This window comes from Vipera berus, assembly GCF_964194415.1.
Source record: "Vipera berus genome assembly, chromosome: 3".
Classification (NCBI taxonomy): Eukaryota; Metazoa; Chordata; class Lepidosauria; order Squamata; family Viperidae; genus Vipera; species Vipera berus.
Genome location: NC_138204.1, coordinates 45,911,139 through 45,927,065, shown reverse-complemented (window position 1 = coordinate 45,927,065; position 15,927 = coordinate 45,911,139).

The following is a 15,927-nucleotide window of genomic DNA, read 5'->3' as shown; positions in this document are numbered from 1 at the left end:
CATTAGTTTTAGCTATTTTCTTATCTTACCTCATGCTTTCAATTTCTTTTGCTTATTATTTCTTTCATTTTTCCTGTATGTTATATAATGTTACTAGGGCCATTAGTTTTGTATGACTAAGGCATGGGACTTTCTTAAGTTCTTTTTACCTAGCATTCTTATCAACTTGGCATATTACTACTGAGTTGTTAAATATTTCTTGAGGAGAGATCAAAACACTCTGAAGGAATTTGAAATCAAAGTACTGACTTTATTTCTTGGTACTTCGGAATTTGAATTTGTTTTTACCAAGTATTGCTCTACCTGCCATAAATACATAGATAGGAATGTGCACAAAATAATAAATGCATTTTGCAGAACATCCGCCCTGAAATGTTCCATCAGACCAAAATACATAATGTTTTGACTGTTCTAGCCATAGGAAACAGCAGGAAATAATGAAAGCCTCTCCCCCCCCCATTTTGCAACTGAAGGCCAAAAGTTTAGGTAGTAACACAATCTGTGTTGAGTGCTAACAACTAGCCAACTTTCAGACTGAATGGCAGGAGAGACTATTAAAAAATGCTTATGAGAAACAATTGAAAGAAACAGCTGTGACAGAGGAACACAGGATTATCTCTTCTTATCCTGGGGCTCTAATGGGAATATGTGCCAAATAGCAATGCTAAAACACACAAAACACCTAATTAGAAGAATTAATTTTACTAAATTATTAAGCAGATGGAGATTTTGAGGGCAAAGATAGATTCCCTTAAGACAAATGCTCAGGTCCTGGGAACTTCATAGATTTAGTTTTCTTGCTATATTTTATGCTCCACTAAATAAATAAATAGCAGCCCAGTAGCAAGGTGCAAGTCAATGTTCTAACCAAGTTGCCATAAAAACGTAGAATGCTGATTCTGACTGTAGAACAAAATGCCCATGTTCTTTCATTTGAACAAAAGAAAGAAAAACAGTCAAATACTGAGCCTCTGCTTCCATATCAAAATGGTCAGCTTGAGCATAAGACTGTTCCCACTCAGACCATTTTGCACATCATCAGTAGACTGCATCTGTAAAAAAAAAAACAACCCAAAAAAACATTGCAGCTAAGCAGAGTTAACTGCTTCTAAAGTTCAACTAAATAGACTTTGGCTTCCATTTAAAAGTCAGCAATTTTGTCACTGAATGAATTTGCCTGAAGATGCAATTGTCAAAACAGGGCATCATCAATGAAAAGCTGTCTCTAATAACCAACTGCTTTCAAAGTTTGGATATAAAGCAAAGTTCTAATTAATGATGATAATGGTTATTGCTTTTACTTTTGCTGTCATCTCAACATTTCTATGGCTTTCAGCAGTTTGAAATACTTCACACACACGTTTTTTTTTAGTTAACACTTCCCAGTAAGTTGAAGTACTGTATGTCTTCTACAACTCCTTATAAATACTACTGTTGTCCACAGTGATCTCCTTCTCTGTGTGTGCCGTAACATTCTGACAAATTTGACACTTGACAAGGGGCATCTAGCTGGGAAGTGGCGCTTTCTTTCCAGTGTTTATAATTTAAGATGGTAATTATTATTCGATTTTTTTTACTCTGTCCTGGTAGAATCATAGAGAATATGAATAAGTCATCTACTCTGGTTCTGGTTCAGGACTGGAATTTGCTAAACCATCACCAGGTGGCCAGTCTCCATCTGAAGACAGGGAGTCCATGACTTACAACAGTTCATTTAGTGACTGTTCAAAGTTACAATGGCATTGAAAAAAGTTACTTATGACTGTTTTTCACACTTACGACCGTTGTAGCATCCTCATGATTATGTGATCAAAATTCAAATGCTTAGCAACTGGTTCATATTTATGACAGTTGCAGTGTTCTGGGGTCTTGTGATCCTTTTTTGCAATCTTCTTACAAGCAAAGTCATTGGGGAAGCTAGATTCACTTAACTATGTTACTAATTTAACAGCTGCAGTGATTCACTAAACAAGAAAGGTCATAAAATGGGGCAAAACTCACTTAACAACTGTCTTGGTTAGCAACAAAATCTTCGGGCTCAGCTGTGGTTGTAGGTCAAGGACTACGTATATTATTCTAGACAGACTGTTCCACTCCTTAGCAATTCTTCCTGTCAGAAAATTCTCCTAGCATTTAGCACAAATCTCCTTTCTTTAAAAGGAAAGGAAACACTGCTTCCTTTAGATATTTGTAGATTGCTATTTTATCTTCTTTCAGTCTTCTCTTTTGGAAGCTAAATGTGCCCATCACTTCTATCCATCTCTCATATAACTTGATTTTCAGACCACTTATCATCTTGGCAGTTCTCCCTTGTGCTGTTCTAGCTTCTCCATGTCCTTTTGAAGCATGATACCCAGAACACAATATTCCAAGTGCAGCCTAACCAAAAAAGAGTATAGAGAAATTATTACATCTTGTGCTGTGGATGCAAGGTTTCTATTAAGTCACTCCAGACTGGCACTGACATTTTTAGCTCCTGCATTATACTGTACAACTTTGTGGTGATCCATTTTTACTTTTAGATCTTATGTGCAATATTCCCCAATTCTGTACTTGTGCATTTATTCTTTTTTTTACCTAGATGCAAGACCTTATATTTATTGAAATTGTCAGCCTGTTGAATTTGGCCCAAGGTTCAAGACTACTGAAGTAATTTTGAATTGTGACTTTTATCCCCAGAGGTTATTAGCTACACTCCCTATCTTGATACCATCTGTAATTTTGATAAGTAATCTTTCTATTCGCATCCCACCAGGCTCAAGGTTGACTCAGCCTTCCATCCTTCCAAGGTAGGTAAAATGAGGACCCAGATTGTTGGGGGCAATTAAGCTGACTTTGTAATAATGCCGCTTGGGGGTGTGTGTGAAAGCCCTAATAAGCAGGCATATACATAGAATGAAGGCTACTGCTAAGCTTGTAAGCCGCCCTGAGTCTTCGGAGAAGGGCAGGATATAAATGGAATTAAAAAATAAAAATAAAATAAAAATTAAAAAAATAAAAAAATTCCTAGGCTGCTCATAAAGAAGTTGAATACCAATGGCTAAGGCAGAACTTTACGGTCTTAGTTGATAATTTTTCTGAATTCAAAGAAGAAAGGTTTACGAATATCTTTAAATAACTCCAGATACACTTGACCACAATACCATCTAGCTCATATTTATCCATCTTGTCTACAGATACTGTACTTAGATCAAGATACTAGCATTTACAATATTCCATGCATTTACCAAAATCATCATTTGGCCATAAAAAGAGAGAAGATTAATTTGACATGAATTGTTCTTGACAATCTCATGATGGTTCCTGCTAACTGTAGCATTGTTCTGCAAAGTCTTACAAATTTGTTGTTTGTCAATCTGTTCTAATATATTGCTTAGTATAAAAATTAATTCAGCAGATCCAGAATTTCGCAGATTGTCTTCTCCTTTTTTAAATATCAAGACTGTGTGTTTCTCTTTAGCATTCTGAAGGAAATCACCAGTCCTTCGTCATTTTTCAAAGATTACAATAACAACTTTCTAGATCACTTTTCCAGATCCTTCAACATCCTGAATGCTATTCAAATAATAATAATAATAATAATAATAATAATAATAATAATAATAATAATAATAATAATGATGATGATGATGATGGTGATGATGATGATGATGATGACGACAGATCGCCATTTGGAACACGCCAGATATCGCAGTCATAGAGAACCGAAGCATACAGTTGATTGATATCGCTGTACCAGGAGATGCCAGAGCCAAAGAAAAAGAACTGGGGAAAATTATGAAATACCGCGAACTGGCCATCGAAACTGTGTAATTATGGATGAAACATGTAACAGTGATACCCATTGTCATCGGGGCACTGGGAACTATGTCCAAAAACTTTGCAAAATACATCAAGAAATTGCAGCTTCCTGAAATAACTCCAGCTAAGCTACAAAAAACTGTGCTACTCGGAACATCTTACATTTTAAGGAGATACCTGGTTGATACCTAGGATGCTGGCAGCAACCCATGTCAACCATTAGTGCCGGTCAGTTTGAGTGTTCAGTTGACTGAGTTTCATGTTTTATGAATAAAAGTTTTATAATAATAATAACTTTATTGTCACTTTGAATGTACACCAATCGGCATACATCAAAATGAAATGGGTCACCATCTCCGATATATACTCCTTGTTCGTGGGCAGCTCAAGTTTCAGATCGTCCATTTTAGTCTCTAGGGAGCAAACGATGGCAAACAGGACAGATGGAAATGGGGCTTCATGTGGATTATCCCTCAAATTAGCTTGTATTCCTGCACGACAACCTTGCCTTCTTTCCTTTTTCTGATCCTGACTCTTCCACCTTTTACTTAAATAGGACTTGCTTCTTTTCACCCCTGGAGCACACTGCTGCCACCACAAACTCCTCCAAAAGCCTCTCTCTCTTCCTCTGGGCCTGCCGACAGCCTCATCCAGTTCCATCACTCAATAAGCCATGGGACCTCTCTGCCTCCTTTGGAAATAGCCCTGATTTGCAAAAAAATCCATCACTAGGCCAGCAGTCATATCTTGCTGCTAGCAGAACAAATTCAAACAGCACCAATGACTTTTAATGGTCTCACCACCAGTTCCGAAACAGCTAGAAACTCGCCATGCCAGCAAAGATTGTCAGTCATATGTTACCTTAGTTCCACCATGTTGTTCAAACACATTAAAACTTTCCCGATCATGTGGCCTATATCCCTTAATATCCCTCCCAAAACTATTCCTCTTCAAGAGCCAATGCAGCCGCAGCTATTCCAGGTGCCACCATCTTAGAATTACTAACTTACTAATAACTTCTAGAAACTAATATTAATTTAATATAGCAAGATGGTCTTTATTATACCTTTATCATTTGGATTTCCCTCGTCCTTCAATCAAGTTAGGAATGACTTTTACATCTTCAGAGAGAAGACTCAAAAAGCTTTTAAGCAGTTCCACCTTTTTTAATCTATTGTGGCTTCTCTATTTCTTCACACAATACACTAACCATTTCCTTGACTCTCCTTTTATTTCAGACAATATCCTATGTTATGGAAAACCAAGTAAGGAGCACAACACTAAAGAAAAAATTGCTAGCTATTTATTCAGTGATCCAAAAAAGAGGGACCCTGAATAATGAATAAATAATGATGTCATGGTTCCGACAGATGAAACTCTTCAAAAGAACGTCGAGGCATTGTTTACCTTAAAGAAACTTTTATTTGAGAAACATAGTATCGGCACTACATAGTTGCAACCAGAAACTAAATTCCCCTTTCCTGGATACAAACTAACAAATTGCAATTCCCTCCTCCAATAAACAGGCATAAATCACATTCCCCAATTAGCTTGAAGCGCAGGCTTTCTTCCCAGCTCTCCAGCCCACCAAAACACTATCAGCTCTGGGCCCAATGTCCTTGGGTTCACACGATTAAGTTATTATTGCTACGACTAGCTGGACTCTCATCCCTATTCCCCCTCCCATCAGCAACTAATTCTAAAAGCAATAAGATGGCTGCATTTCCATCTGTTGTCAAAGCAAGAACATCCGATGTTAGCAGTGTTGACATCCACCCTGCCCCCCCACTTACAAAAGGGACAAATCCTGTAATGCAAACAAAAGCACAGGTTAGGGGCTGCCTCTTGGTTTGTTAGGGTGTTTCTTATAGAACCTATAAATGAGTCTGTAAGCTTTTATATTGCTAGATTTCACCAAGGTGGCCTCCGGCAACATATCTGATTTGTTGGCCAGTTGTCTTTGCACCTGAGGGTTGTTGTACTGTTAGACAAAATGGGCAGCAGAGCTGAGGAAGCCCATCATTAAAGGAAATGTAATACTCAGGTTTTCTGTACGTTGCAGTTGCCTTAGCAAGGCTGCCCTTGAATTAGCTGTGAGCTTTGGTTTAGATAGGATTGCAGGATACATACAGTATGTGTGTGTTTGGGGCAAGGAGAGGCAATATGGATCTGATGGTATTAGGCATAGAGGAAACTATATTTGACCCTGGTAATATCTAAAAGATAGGAAGAGGGGTTCAGTTTCCATTTTGTTTGTTTTGGTTTATTTTCTCCACTGCACCCAAAATCTTTGTTATATTTTGCATTCCTTGCCATCATGCTCTCATTCTGAGCTTTAGCCTTTTTGACTGCATCCTGACAGGCTCAATCTAACAGTCCCTATTCCTCCCAAGTGATTGGATGTTTTTCTATTCCCTGTATATCTTTTGTTTGCTCTTTAGACTTGTTAGTGAGTTTACCACTCATCCTCAAAGACAGTTAAAGCTTTTTCTTCCTTCCTTTCTTATGAGGATCTTTTGTACTTATATTTCAGTATCTCTCTTTTCAGCATCTCTATCTTTTTGAATTCTTTAGAATTCATTTAAATATGCCTTTCTGAAGTCTAACGTATATGACTAACATTTTTCAGCTTTTCCTCTTCTAATTTTGTTGAATTCTAACATAATGTTAACATTTTCCCTCAGGAAAACTGTTCTTTCCAGTCATCAACAAATTCCTCTCTGTTTTTCAGAAACAGATTCAGGATACAAATTTGTTGTTGTTGTTGTTGTTGTTAGTTGCAAAGTCGTGTACGACCCATCGCGACCCTATGGACAATGTTCCTCCAGGCCTTCCTGTCCTCTACCATCTTCTGGAGTCCATCTAGGCTCACGCCTACTGCTTCAGTGACTCCATCCAGCCACCTCATTCTCTGTCGTCCCCTTCTTCTATTGCCCTCAATCTTTCCCAGCATTAGGCTCTTCTCCAGTGAGTCCTTCCTTCTCATTAGGTGGCCAAAGTATTTGAGTTTTAGCTTCAGGATCTGGCCTTCTAAAGAGCAGTCAGGGTTGATCTCCTCTAGGACTGACCGGTTTGATCGCCTTGCAGTCCAAGGAACTCACAGGAGTCTTCTCCAGCACCATAGTTCAAAGGCTTCAATTCTTTGGCGCTCAGCCTTTCTTATGGTCCAGCTTTCACTGCCATACATTGCAACTGGGAAGACCATAGCCTTGACTATACGCACTTTTGTTGACAGGGTGATGTCTCTGCTTTTTAGTGTGCTGTCTAGATTTGCCATGGCTTTCCTCCCCAGGAGCAAGCGTCTTTTAATTTCTTGGCTACAGTCCCCATCTGCAGTGATCTTGGAGCCCAGGAAAATAAAATCTGTCACTACCTCCATTTCTTCCCCATCTATTTGCCAGGAATTGAGAGAGCCAGATGCCATGATCTTGGTTTTCTTAATGTTTAGTTTCAACCCAAGTTTTGCACTCTCCTTCTTCAACCGCAACAAGAGGCTCTTTAGTTCTTCTTCACTTTCTGCCATTAGAGTGGTATCATCTGCATATCTTAGGTTGTTGATGTTTCTTCCGGCAATCTTAATTCCAACTTTTGATTCATCTAGCCCTGCCTTTCTCATGATGTGCTCTGCATATAAGTTAAATAGGCAAGGCGACAGTATACAGCCTTGCCGGACTCCTTTCCCAATTTTGAACCAATCAGTGGTTCCGTGTCCAGTTCTCACTGTTGCTTCTTGGCCCGCATATAGATTTCTCAAGAGACAAATAAGATGGTCTGGTATGCCCATCTTTTTAAGGACTTGCCACAGTTTGTTATGATCCACACAATCAAAGGCTTTAGCATAGTCAATGAAGCAGAAGTAGATGTTTTTCTGGAACTCTCTAGCTTTCTCCATGATCCAGCGTATGTTAGCAATTTGATCTCTAGTTCCTCTGCCTCTTCGAAATCCTGCCTGTACTTCTGGTAGTTCTCGATCCACATACTGCCGGAGTCTAGCTTGTAGGATTTTAAGCATAACTTTACTAGCATGAGAAATGAGTGCAATGGTGCGATAGTTTGAACATTCTTTGGCACTGCCTTTCTTTGGAATTGGAATGTAAACTGATCTTTTCCAATCCTGTGGCCACAGTTGAGTTTTCCAAATTTGCTGGCAAATTGAGTGTAGCACTTTTACTGCATCGTCTTTTAAGGTTTTGAATAGCTCAGCTGGAATACTGTCACTTCCACTAGCTTTGTTGTTGCTCAGCTTTTCTAAGGCCCACTTCACTTCACATTCTAGGATGTCTGGCTCGAGGTCAGTGACCACCTCATTGTGATTATCAGGGACGTTAAGTATAGTTCTTCTGTGTAATTTTGCCACCTCTTCTTAATCTCTTCTGCCTCTGTTAGGTCCCTGCCATTTTGGTCCTTTATCATGCCCATTTTTGCATGAAACGTTCCCTTCATCTCTCCAATTTTCTTGAAAAGATCTCTGGTCCTCCCTATTCTATTTTTTTTCTATTTCTTTGCATTGTTCATTTAAGAAGGCATTCTTATCTCTTCTAGCTATTCTTTGGAATTCTGCATTTAATTGGGCATATCTTTCTTTTTCTCCCTTGCCTTTCGCTTCCCTCCTGTCCTCAGCTATTTGCAAAGCTTCCTCAGACAGCCATTTTGCTTTCTTGCATTTATTTTCTTTGGGATGGTTTTGGTTACTACCTGTTGTACAATGTTGCGAACCTCTGTCCATAGTTCTTCAGGCACTCTGTCTATCAGATCTAATTCCTTAAATCTATTTGTCACCTCTACTGTATATTCAACAGGGATATGATTTAATTCATACCTGCGTGGCCTAGTGCTTTTCCCTACTTTCTTCAATTTAAGCCTAAACTTTGCAACAAGAAGCTCATGGTCTGAGCCACAGTCAGCTCCTGGTCTTGTTTTTACTGACTGTATAGAGCTTCTCCATCTTTGGCTGCAGAGCATATAGTCAATCTGATTTCTGTGTTGACCGTCTGGTGATGTCCATGTGTAAAGCCGTCTCTTGGGTTGTTGGAAAAGAGTGTTTGCTATGACCATCGTATTCTCTTGACAAAATTCTATCAGCCTGTGCCCTGCTTCATTTTGTACTCCAAGGCCAAACTTGCCTGTTATTCCAGTTATCTTTTGGCTTCCTACTTTAGCGTTCCAATCCCCCATGATGATAAGGACATCATTTTTTGGTGTTAGTTCTATAAGGTGCTGTAGGGCTTCATAGAACCGGTCAATTTCATCCTCTTCAGCACCGGTGGTTGGGGCATAGACTTGGACTTGGACTACTGTGATATTGAATGGTTTGCCTTGGATTCGAACTGAGATCATTCTGTCATTTTGCGGATTGTATCCCAGTATTGCTTTTCCTACTCTTTTATTGACTATGAAGGCTACTCCATTTCTTCTGAGGGATTCTTGCCCGCAGTAGTATACCTGATGGTCATCTGAATTAAATTCACCCATTCCTGTCCATTTTAGTTCGCTGATTCCTAAGATGACAATGCTCAGTCTTGTCATCTCTTGTTTGACCACGTCCAGCTTTCCTTGATTCATGGATCTTACATTCCAGGTTCCTATGGAGAAAAAATCTTTACAGCATTGGACTTTCCTTTCACCACCAGACATCCACAGCTGAGCGTCCTTTCGGCTTTGGCCCAGTCGCTTCATTCTTTCTGGCGCTACTAGTACTAGCCCTCTGCTCTTCCCCAGTAGCATATTTTTTATTTTTTTATTTTTTTTTATACCGCCCTTCTCCCGAAGGACTCAGGGTGGTGAACAGGGCAAGAATAAAATGCAAAGTTACAAATATTAAAAAAAAAAATTAAATAGTTGCCCATTAAAAACAATTAATACAATACGTTTATAAAAATCCCAAAAATACGGCAATAAAAACCCCCAGCAATCCCCCATCAGGCCAGGCCGGCTTGTTCGAATAGAAATGTTTTCAGATCGCGGCGAAAGGAGCGAAGATCGGGCGCCATCTGGAGCTCCACCGGTAACTGATTCCATAGCTCCGGAGCGCCCACAGAGAAGGATCTCCCCCTGGGGGCCACCAATCGACATTCTCTGATCGGTGGCACCCTGAGGAGTCCCTCTCTGTGGGAACGCACAGGGCGCAGGGAAGTTGATGCCGGCAGCAGGTGTTCCCTGAGGTACTCCGGACCCCTGCCATATTGGACGCCTTCCAACCTGAGGGGCTCATCTTCCAGCATCATATCGTTTTGCCTTTTGGTACTGTCCATAAGGTTTTCATGGCAAAGATACTGGAGTGGTTTGCCATTTCCTTCTCCAGTGGATCACGTTTTGTCAGAACTCTCTGCTATGACCTTTCCGTCTTGGGTGGCCCTGCACGGCATAGCTCATAGCTTCATTGAATTACGCAAGCCCCTTCGCTACGACAAGGCAGTAATCCATGAAGGGGCAGGATACAAATGCTTTCAGTTAATCTTCCATTTTCTGAAAAATAAAATGTTCCATTCCTAGGTTAGTGCTCCATCAAATATCAGAATAGCTAAAAACTCCTATTACCATTTTCACCTCTCTTCTTAAGAGCCTAGTTAGGCCCTTTTTACATTTGCTTGATTAGATGATCTGTAATAAGCTCCTACCTACAGTAATATCGCTTTTGTTCCTTATTCCTTTAATCTTACCCAGATGCTTTCAATCAGACTTTTTTTTTACATACAAAGCCATCTTGCTTTCCTTTTTGCTTGGTCATTTTTTTCCTCTGTCTCACTCTTTTTTGACAAGTAATACTTTCAGTCATGTGTCTCATTTCACCAGTTACTATCTTTTGATCAGGATCTGAGGTTGGCTTCATGCTCACCCTAAAATGCTCCTGCTCCTGTTTCATCTTCTAGTTGTGATTTCTCAACTACCTGTCTATTTCAAATTAGTCTTTTTTGAGACTCAGTTGCTAGCTGAGGAAAGTGGTTCCCCTTCCTGGCTGGTCACCTGATCAAAGAGTCAATGAATTGTAAGCCCCTTCCCAAAAATCATGTACTAAAGTAAATAAGCAAATATAAACGCCCCCAGCAAGAGAATCTCATGTCCCTGTTCAAGAAATCAAATAACCTGTTCCAAAATTCAGCAGTTTGGTTTGATAGTAATTACCTCAGTATTGTTAGATAGTTAACAATAAAAAACAACAAAATGCAATACAAATAAGTTAAAAGCATACTTAAAATATAATGCTTACCAATAATCTAAACCAGGGGTGTCAAACTCAATTTCATTGAGGGCCGCATCAGTATTGTGGTTGCCCTCAGGGGGCCGGGTGGGTATGGCCAGGGTGGGCGTGGCCTACTGGGTGGGCGTGGCTAGAGTGCGTATGGCCTACTCGGTGGGCATGGCCAGCTCTACATCATTCGCATCAAGGGTGCCTATGGGGGCCTGGGCAGGAGTGGGACAGATCTGAGGGTCTCTGGCAGAAGGAGGGTCTCTGGGCCAGGGCCAAGGCAGTGGGGGCCGTTCCCTCAGTGTTTCCAGGATGACTTCGCAGGCCGCATGAAACCACTTTGCGGGCCGGATCCGGGCCTTGTGTTTGACATGTCTGATCTAAACAAAATGTTTCAGAAGTTGATAACTTATTACTAGGACCAATTGCAACTGAGGAAAACAGGGAAGATGAATATTAGAACCAGAATTAGAATAGAGTGGAGCTGGAAGGGATCTTGGAGGTCTTCTAGTCCAGCTTCCTACTGAAGCAAGAGATCCTGTACCATTTCAAATAAGTGGATGTCCAGTCTCTTAAAAACCTCCAGTGCTGAAGCACCCATAATGTCTGAAGGCAAGCTGTTCCATTGGTTAATTGTCCTCACTGTTAGGAAATTTCTCCTTAATTCCAGGTTGCTTCTCTCCTTGATTAGTTTCCATTCATTGCAGTGGCATAGCGTGGGGGGTGCAGGGGGGGGCGGCTGCACCGGGTGCAACATCTGGGGGGGCACGCTCGCATTCGCAGCTCTCTGCCCCTGCCTGGCTCACTCACTCTCTCTCACTGCAGTGCTGGCTGTGCGAATCCGATCCGAGCCACTGGGTCGCCGCCCACTGTGGAGGGGGGGTGCCAGGCGTGCGGTGCGGTGCGGAGAGAGAGCAAGGGACTATCTGGGGGAGGGACAGTGTAGACTCAAGTGCTAAAATCCACGGGTTAGGGGGCGTAAATTACTTGCCTTGCCCCGGGTGCTGACAACCCACGCTACGCCACTGATTCATTGTTTCTTGTCTTGCCCACGGGTGCTTTGAAGAATAGCTTGACCCCCACTTTGTGGCAGCTTCTCAAATGCTGGAATATTGCTATCATGTCACACACACACACACACACACACATACACACGCACAAAAACACACACACACACACCAATCCTTCTTTTCTCTAGACTAGACAAACCAAATCCTGCAACCGTTCTCCATATGTTTTAGTCTCCAGGCCTTTAATCATTTTAGTTGCTCTTCTTTGCACTTTTTCCAAAGTCCCTACATCTTTTTTATAATGGGGTGACCAAAACTGAATGCAGCATTCCAAGTGTGGAAATGGAATAATAACATCCTAACCAGAAATTCAAGCACTATTTTTAAGACATGTACAACAATATTCTTGAGGTAGGTGTCTATCTAACTTTTATTCCCTGTATTATTTGGGGAGGAATCCCTAGAAAAACTGAATAAAAGAGTGAATTCATAAAAGAACCTTCAGGATTGAGTAATTCTTTCTGCAACTCCCCATTAATTATTCAGTCATTCCTTTCTTCATTCCCAAACCCCAGTCTGCATTTCTTTAAAAGATATTACAAGGAATGGATGCATGTTGGGGGACAGAAGCTGCCAAATTAACAATTCATCGCTCTGCATTATCCAACTGGGAAAATAGATCAAATACAAATTTAAAAGGTATAAAATATCTTATTCATCAAACCATTCTGAAAGTAATTCAGAAATGAGGCAAGGAGGAGTACAAATTCAGTATATTCTAGGATTGACAATTTACTCTGACAAAGGAATTGAGATGTCTATAGCCAGCAATAAGCAGAGCTGGCTCCTTGAAGTTATGAGATGTCACTAAAGAGGTACTTCTTGTTAAGCCTGTAGCTAGAATGGCTATAATTCAGTGCTTCATTATAGTCCCTTCTAAGCTGGTGCCAAGTTTTTTTAGCTTTAACTCCTATATTCCTATACTCTTTGGGGAATATAGCCCCTTCACAATGCTTGTAATCTTCAAATGAGACAATATGGAAAATAAGAGAGTGATTCCTAAATCATTAACAAAAAAGGAATATAATTTGAAAGTGAATTGACAGAAGACGAATATTTGAGGAAGAAGGATTGTGAGAATCATCAACAAAATTTACCCTTGCTAAAAATTGTTCCCTGGGGTATCGACATCTGCTGCAGACAAAAAGGTTGGGTGGCTCTTTTCCTTCCCATTGTAACCAAAGTGGTTTTAATAGCCTAGAAATAAGCATTAATCTGACTGAGAATGTATCGTACACACAGCATGAAAACAAATGCAGCTAAAATAATTACAGGTTGCAGGAAATCAATCAGAGGTATGTAAATAGCTTGCAGGAAGCATCTGACACACTCTTCTTGATTTCATGTGGTTACAATCCAGATCCCCCGCCCATCCTTCCAGAGTTTTAGACTTTATACAAATGATAGCTTTCTTTCCCAGGTTTGAAAGTGACACCATAGAGCTCCTCTTATGACTGGTGTACGTAGAATTCTACTTGTCCTCTTTTATTCAGCTGATTTTATGATAGCTCTGTGATCCTTCAAATTATCTTTTGAAAAGGCCATATACAAAGATGTTAGAGGTAATGCATACACTTTTAAATTTGACAGCTGTAAGGTTCTACTACAAAGAGGTCAAGAAAAGTAACCCCTTTGAACATCTGCAGCAGGTTTGTCACTATAGGTAGTCCTCAATTTATGACCACAACTAAGCCTGACATTTATGTTGCTAAGTGAGAAATTTGTTAAGTGAGTTTTGCCCCATTTTATGACTTTTCTTACCACATTTGTTAAGTGAGTCACTGCAACTGTTAAATTAGTAACATGGTTGTTAAGTGAATCTGGCTTCCCCATTGACTTTGTTTGTCAGATAGTCGCAAAAGAGAATCAAATGACCCTCAGATACTGCAACTGTCATATATATGAGTCAGTTGTGAAGCATCTGAATTTTGATCACATGACCATGGGGATGCTGCTTTTTCAATGCTGTTGTAACTGTGAACGGTCATTAAACGAATTGTTGTAAGTCAAGGATTTGGAAAATTATTCCTTACCTAAAGCTTGTGGAAGGCTGAGATGAAACATTTATTATGTTGATAAGCTATGCTAACTGCCATCCTGCAGAACCACCTGGCCACATAAAGAACATTAAACATGTGTTTCCTTTTGCTAGATAAATTTGGGCTTCAAAATCAGCACAATCCACCCCAACCCCCAGATAGAGAAGAAACTCTGGTTCATTTCATTTAAAATATATTTTGAAAATAAAATGAATTATTTTCTACTCAGGAAAGAAATGTTTGTACACATACAGTATATAATAGTGCCTCTTTTATATGTATTGTGGCAAGAAATTATCAGGAGAGAAGAGTTGCCATGATTTATTATATTTCATTGTTAAAACAGTGAATGAATCAATATATCAAGTGTTATGGATATTTTCTGCATGGTGGGGATTATGAAAAGAATTATTCTTTAACATTGGAAAGACAAATCTACAAGCACTTGCAGCATTGAACTGTCACTCTATATTCTTTGTCAACATTAGAACTAGTTTCCTTTCAGCATAAGAACAAGCAGGAACTTCAAATAATTCTTGGCAAATTTCCTTGACTTGTTTGGTCTGTTGTCATACGTCTCCATTCAGTTTCTTTGTTTCCCTTCTTTTTAAACTAAAAAAATGCATTATATATTTTGCGTGTAGTTATTATCTTGTCAGTTTTGGGGGAAAAATGAAATAAATAAAAACAAAACAAAGGAATTGAATCATATTTTGCAGACTCTCTGTGGTGAAAAACTATGCGTCATACAGCTGAGGTTTTCCCTATATTGATGCTGATGCTATAGTACACAAACAAATAAGGGACAGAATTGGAAGTGAAATGAAGGAAGTAACCCCACTTTCCCTTACATTAGATGTGAATATCACATGCAAAACATCTAGAAAGTGCCTCTTACTACATTACCTTCCTTAAGAACAATTATCTCTAGCTGTTTAAAAGAAACATAGGACAATCCATGATTTTATGTCAGACACTCCATCATCCACGAGTTTCTTTTAGCTTTGACTGCTGTTAGGTATGCAAGCAGCTAATTCATACAGACACACTATGTAGGAGGGCCAAATTATTATACTATTGAAAATTTCATGGCTTCCAAGACTCATGACAAAATATTATGAGGGAATAAGACAGAAATAATTTTCCAAAATGTTCCTTTTCATTTGTGACCCGAATAAATAGTAGTTTTGCATAGCTTTTCTCTAGCTGGGGCACCACTCCAATCATTTTTTCCCCTTTTCCAACTTACCAACAATTTAATTGGGGTGGTGGTGGTGATGAAGATGAAGATGTAGCTAGTTTAAAATCATTACTATTCATGTTAGAATGCTTAATCCAAGATTTCTGTGCTTTAGGTTCCATTCTGTGGCTTGGTTCTTCTAACACATTTCAGGAAAGATTGCCAGAATTCACTTATTGTTGTCCCTCCAATTAAACTTGAAGCCCTTGAGTATAGGAGCTGGCTTCCCCAGGAATCCCACTGAATTCTCCCCAGTTCTTATATCCTTCTTTGCTTTAATTAATTTCGGCAGCAAGTAATGCCTCTGTCCAGTTTAGAGCTCTAATGAAATCAATTTCTAAATTCTTCCCGGGAAATCCTATAATAATAAGAGTGATCACCAAAATGGTTTTACAGAAACCAGTCAGTTAAGAGAGGGAAAACCTGGTACAGTTCCCTTTTTTCCACTGGAGTAGATATAACATGAAACCCTAGTGGGAATCAAAGTGCAGACAGAGGCAGAAGCCTGAGTGTTAGCATCTTTTCTGGAGATGCCTCTGAAACAGACTTCTCCTTGGAGGCTTGCAGTCTTAATGCTACAGTATATGTTAA